The sequence below is a fragment of the Harpegnathos saltator genome, unplaced genomic scaffold (genome assembly GCF_003227715.2).
Source record: "Harpegnathos saltator strain DR-91 unplaced genomic scaffold, Hsal_v8.6 scaffold606, whole genome shotgun sequence".
Taxonomy (NCBI): domain Eukaryota; kingdom Metazoa; phylum Arthropoda; class Insecta; order Hymenoptera; family Formicidae; genus Harpegnathos; species Harpegnathos saltator.
This window is the reverse complement of record NW_020230434.1, coordinates 1-6,650: the sequence shown is the minus strand read 5'-3', so window position 1 is coordinate 6,650 and position 6,650 is coordinate 1. Positions and strand designations below refer to the sequence as shown.

At 47.4% G+C, this 6,650-nt stretch overlaps 1 pseudogene; it reads left to right on the top strand.

Moving 5' to 3' along the window:
- Nucleotides 1-547: 547 nt before the first annotated feature.
- Nucleotides 548-1,315, top strand: LOC109504132 (putative nuclease HARBI1; annotated as a pseudogene).
- The last annotated feature ends 5,335 nt before the right edge of the window (nucleotides 1,316-6,650 follow it).

The window sequence follows — 6,650 nt, the reverse complement described above, 5'->3', positions numbered from 1 at the left end:
TTCAAGGTCATTGTCAAGGTCAAATCCAAGGTCACCGTCAGATAGCCAGGGAAAAATCATAAAAACCCAGTACATCGCATTTTTTCTAGGACTCATATTTTTTCGAGTTATTCTGCTCTTCCGGGACTTTTATAACACCCTGTATACAGTATTAATTGTTGATGAAACACATGGAGAGATGGTATCCAGGAGAAATTAACAGATTATGTAGAACGAGTTATTCCTGGATTATTCAAAAACAGTATTCCAAAGAACATTTTCGGTGAGAATAATTATATAATTATATCTTTATATTAAGAAAATAAAAAACATGCAGTTTTTTCGAAATCATATATTCTAGAAAAGTGATAACTATAAATCATTACAAAATTAATTATGTTCATTATTTTTCATTAGATTATATTCAGTTGAATTTCTCTATTTTAGAATGTTTCCTGAAACATTTTGAAATGGTGCTGAGAGTAATCGGTCCAGGATTATGTGCTATTAATAATGTATTAACTGGCAGAAAGATAATATCGGAGGAAAAGCAATTATTTATTGTCATATGGCTACACCTGATTCTTATAGGGATATTTGATATATATATTCTGTATAATAAGAACAAGATGTAACATATATATATATATATAAAATATTACTTAAAAAGTTGCAGCATTATTTAATTCACATGGTACATTATTGTTGTAGATCTGTAGCTACAAAATTTGGTGAGGGAGAGCAACTGCTTTTCGAGCATTACGACGAGTAACATATGCTCTACATTGTGTTTCACCTCGTTTTATTAAATGGCCGAGAGACCAGATTGCTCTAAAATGTGATGGAATGATTTCAACAATCAAGTGGTTTTCCCAACGTAGTTGGCGCTATCGATGGCACGCATATTAGAATCCGAGTTCCTGTTGAAGATGCAGACTTTTATATTAATAGAAAAGGATTTCACTCCATCAATGTTCAAGTTGTATGTGATTCTCGGGGCCTATTTACACATTGTTATGCTGGGCAGGTGGGATCTGTCCACGATGCTAGAGTATTCTGGAATTCACCGGTAACTCAATTTCTTAAATTGCCCGAGGAGTATTTTCCGAATGATTCCCATATCATCGGAGATGCTGCCTATGGTATTCATCCCCATATAATGGTGCCATTTCGAAATAATGGACATCTCACAATTCGACAAAGAAATTTTAATTTTTGTTTGTCATTAACGAGGATGGCAGTTGAAAGAGCAATAGGGCAATTGAAAATTCGTTTCAGAATATTGCTAGATTGTTTGCCATTAAGCGACACCAAAAAAATCCTTGAATTTATTATTGCAATTTATTATTGCCGAATTTATTATTGCTGCGTACTACATAATATTTGTTATACTTCAAAATGACGACATATTCATTGGCGTATGTGAACATTACAATGAAATAAACCTGTGAAATTGCCTGTTGTACATGCAATAGTACAACATGCAGTAAATTTAGAAAATGAAAAAAGAAATAGAATTATGTATGCATTACCAATAAAAGTGTAATAGAAAGTTATGTCACATACAACTTTTTTTTTTTATGACGGTGGGGAAATCCTCATGGATACCCTCGCTCCTTTGGGGGGGACGGGGGTTATGTCAGACTTTTATTGACTAAAACCCCACCGGGGTGCCTACCAATCGGGCCGGAAATGTGGGGAGTCAGGGGAACTACGCCTACATTCCCTCCCCGACGCTCCGGCCCCGGCTCTATGGAGCCCCACGCCCTGTTACCGCGTCCCTTTTCCCATACAGGGAGTCGGGAGCACGGTACCCGGACCAGCTAGCCGGCCGGGTTGGCCTTCAGGTTACAATTAAGGAGAAAGGAGACACCCACCCTTCCTCCGAACCCCCCTCCTACCTAGGGGGCAGGGGAGTGGGGCCCGTCCCCAAACGGGCTCCCATTCCCCTCCTATCTTGTCCGACGCTCAGGGAGAGGACGGACTCAGTCCCCCCATCCTGTGCTGCCGAAGGCGAGCCCAAGGCGGCCGACGGGGCTCCCGCCGGATCGGAGGGGGCCTCACCTCGGCCAGCGCCACCTCAGGCTCGCCATCCATCCCTGGAGAGCGTCGTCGCCGGTCTCGAGTACCAGGACGGCGCTTCCATTCGGCGGTCTCCTTCCGGAACATCACGTCTTTGCAGAAGGAGACCGCCACCCCCATGCCTCCTCGCTCCCGCACATGGCTTGCACCATGCGCGGGAGCAAGAGGTCCTCCTCCCGGCATCCCACCGCCCGGGCGAGGATACTGCGCTGCTGGCCCCATGCTTCGCACAGGGCCAACGTATGATGCGCGGTATCGTCGGACTCCGGGCAGTGGTGGCATCAGGTGGTGGGCTCCTTCCTGATCCGGTGCAGGTAATGACCGAAGCACCCATACCCGGTCATCACCTGCACCAGATGGAAGTCGAGTCCGCGCCCCCTCCTGTCTACCATTTCCGGTAGACAGGGGCGGACAGCCTCGGCCGTTCGGAGCCCGAACTCGCGGAGGCCAGCCTACGCGGCCGATCACCGTTCCAGAGTTCGAGCTCTGGCCTGGGATTGCAGGCCATTAGGCCCCTGGCCGTTACACTCTCCCCCTGCTCGCGGAGCTCCCGCACCCTCCATTAGAGGGTGCTGCGCTCCTCGGCGAGAAGCTCCACGGGGGGGGGGGAGCCGGCCAAGGACGTCGCCACCATATACGATATGGTGCGGAACCCCCGAATCGTCCTCACGATCATCGACCTCAGCGCCTGGCGCATTAGGCGCCTGCTGCTGTCGGTGGTCTTTAACTGGTGCGCCCATATAGGCGCATCATAGAGGGCGATCGAGAGAATCACACCCACGTAGACGCGGCGAGCGTGCCATCCCGGGACCCCTGGGTTTGCATCAGCCTGGCTAACGCCAGACCTGCTTTCCTGACCCGGGGGACCAGGTCCCTGAGGTGGGCCCTAAAATCCCATTGGCCGTCCAACGTCAAGCCCAGATATTTGATCTTGGGCCCGACGCGGACTCGGACTCCGTCCACCAGAACCTCGGACTCCGGCGGCGCCCCACGGCTGCCGTCATAAAAGTAGACGGCCTCCGTTTTCTGGGGCGCCACCTTCAACTCGAGGCCACTGATGGTGCTCACCACCGATGCCAGTGCCGCCTTCGCTCGGAGGCGGGCTTCCACCCAGTCCTCCCCCCGGCCATCACTAAGGTGTCATCTGCGTAGCAGATGACGTGGCAGCCAGGGGGAAGGGGTGTGCGCAGCACCCGGTCAAACGCGATGTCCCACAGCAGGGGGTCAAGTACCGATCCCTGCGGGACACCGCGCTCCATGATCCACCGGCCTTGGACCCCGCCTCTCCCGGAGTAGGCGAGGTCCCTGTCCTCGAAGTACGTCGCGAGGATACGCCGGAGATAGGCAGGCACCCCGTGATACTCGAGGGCCCGCCCAATCTCCGGCCAAGGCAGGGTGTTGAAGGCATTGATAATATCCATTGATATCGCCAGCAACATCCCGCCTCTCACCTCCACGACTGTACGGGTCAATTCCCGGACATGTTGGGTAGCGTCCAACGTTGACCGTCCGGGTCTGAACCCGTACTGTCTGTCGTGGAGGTTCGGTTGTCACATACAACTGTTTTAGCAGCAAGATGAATAGGTACTATTTATGTATATATATATATATTTAATAAAATGTTCTACTTATTTAACTTTCATGTTTTATTTTTATAATAATATTATAATTGTCTTTATTGTTACTAATGAGGCACAACTAAAGCACAACTAAAAGCTTTAAAGTTTTACAGAATGTAACGGCCGAACTCCTCGGTTCGGTCGCTGCTACGCGTTTCGCGCGGATAAGGCTCGTCGGAGTCCGGGTTCGGTGAGGAGGAAAGCAGCGAGACGTTCGAGAGTAGTACGTTAGCTTTATTCTATATTTAATTTGATACAAGAGTTCGGCCCCGAAGGCGATGTCGCGGGTGCGTTTGTAAGGCGCGTCGGTACGGTACGGTGCGGTGCGGTGAGCGGTGCGAGCGCTCGTACGAACGGATAGGCCGTGCGGAAGGCGGGGCCTATTACGCGACGCGTGTAGATCGTAACGACGGTAACGGCGCGGTGATCGGTCTCGCTTCGCGACGCTGGGCGTCTCGGACAATTATCGCCCAATACTCGCTTCGGAATTGCTCGCGTAAAAATGGTCGCCGGACCGGAGATTTCGATTCTCGGTCGAACGCACGCACGCGAGTCGCGGGAGACGCGAGATGATTTCGTCCGTCGGGGCCGAGGACTCTCGACAGAGAAGGCGTACGCACCTTCCCTTTTCCCTACGTTCGTGGAGGAAAGCGACCAAGTGCTGCGGACACTCAGCGGAGACGGCGAACACACCGTCCCGGGTTCCTGGTCGCTAGACGGATCGCCTAAAGGCTGAGTACGCTCAGCGGAGTTCGCCGACGGACGAACCCCTGACTCGAGGCGGCGGGTAAAGGCGAGATACTGTCGAGTACGCTCGACTGAGCACGCGTACACACGAGCCCAGGAAGACGGGAGACGGCCAAGTATCGAGACGCTCGATCGAGACTGCGGACGCACAATCCCGTTTCTTAGTCGCCGGTCGGGTAGTCGGAAAGCGGAAGGCAGAGCGAAACGGTCCGGATATTCTCTCTTTCGGCATGAAGCGTCTAGATCGAATCGGCGGTACGGATCGGTCTGGTGTCTAGGAGCTCGATCGCCGCCGTTTTATAGTTGTTCGCGCTACGATTGATACGGCGGCGATCGAGCGGCGCGCCTATCGGCGCGAGGCACGGTGACGGCGCGTGATCGCGGCCGCGCGCGCTAGCGGCAGCGCGTGATCGCCGCGGCGCGCGATAGCGGCGGCGCGTGATAACGGCGGCGCGATCGTCTTCGCTATTTATGGTGGTGCAAAGCGCCGTTCTTCGGCCCGACAGGTGGTCGGTCGGGCCGGTAGTAACGAGGTGCATCTGCGCCTCGTTACAAGAATAATCCAAATCCTTTTTCCCGATGTTTTCATATTTCTTATTTGTATTCATTTGTTTTATGTTTGGCTGATTGTTGGTAAATATGTTTCAAAGTTGAAACATATCAAGATCTGTAATCTTAAAAACATGAATAATAAATGGTTATACACAAAAATTAGTTTTCTAAATTATGTATTTATATTTATTTCAAATTTTGGAATACTAGAATACAAGAACAATACAAGAACAATAAATAATAGTAGTAATACCCTGTTAATAATACTATAATCAACAGTAAAATGATATAATAAATTTAGATAACACGTATAATGCAAGTAATACTGTTTCTATAACATATATATATATATATATGTCCCATAAAAAATCTTATTACAGATTAAACTGTTGAGGAACTAAAAGTTATCACATTCTTAATTTTAATATATTATATACATTTGCATTCATTCTATATATATCTAATTTAAATAAAATATAATTGACAGTCAAATCTTGAGATCACTGAAAACATTAATAGAATATATTGTATATCATCGACCTAATAAAAAAATAAATAAAAATGTCAGTCTCGAAAAAAATTTATTACGAGGTTTGTATGTTAGGGCCGACGATATATGCGATTATATGTATATATTCATTAAAATGAACTTTTCAAAATATTTAACAGGATAAGATATAGGTTAGAGGGGGAGTAATGGAGGCGCGGAGAGAGAGTGGATGCCCTCTCCCCTAAGTTAAAACCAGAAGGCCAACTCCGTCGGGAAACTGGTCGGGGGACCGCGCCCTAGACTCCCTAGTGGGATAGGGTGCGGTACTCGAAGTAAGGGGCTTCGAAGAGCCCTGGGGTCGGGGTGTTGAGGAGGGAATGCTGGAGCAGCGCCCTGACTCCCCTCACAACGGTCCGAATGGTAGACATCTCGCAGGGGTTTTAGTCAGTAAGAGTCTGACATAACCCCCGACCCCCTCCAAAGGGTCGGGGGTATCCATGATGGATTTCCCCTGCGTTATAAAAAATAAAGGATAAGATATAAGAATCGTTTTATTTTTTAGCAGCAGCTAATTTTTGTAAAATATCTACTAACGATTGCTGTATTTTCACCCTATCCTGTACATTCTTGCACGCTCAGCTTTTCCTTCTTCGAGTTTTTTTTCTCTCCGTTGTTCGCGACATTGCTTTTCTTCATGCTGTTGTGTCTTCATCATCTCTCTTTCTTGACGAATATCATTAATATAATTTCTAAAATGGCCTCGATTCTTCTTTTTTTAACTGGATATAAGGTATAATTCAAAAATAATATTAAGAAAAGAAGAACACATTCAAACTTTAAGATCAATGTATAACAAAACTAAGAAGCCAGAAATAATAATTGAATTCAAACCGTATATATATCAAACATACAATAAAAAGATATTAAGAATCATCAGATATCATTATTTTTTTTTGGTATTATGTTATATTTGATGTGCTTTTCTAGATATATTGACTTCAATTATCATAAGTCGTAAGTGTACTTACTTTGGTCTTTACAAACTGGTGACAATGACAAGGCACTTGACGTAGTCGGGGAGGGAATGCAAGCGTAGTTCCCTGACTGTCCTCACTTCGGTTCGAGCAGTAGGCACACCGCAGGGGTTTTAGTCGGTAGGAGTCCAGCATAACCCCGACTCC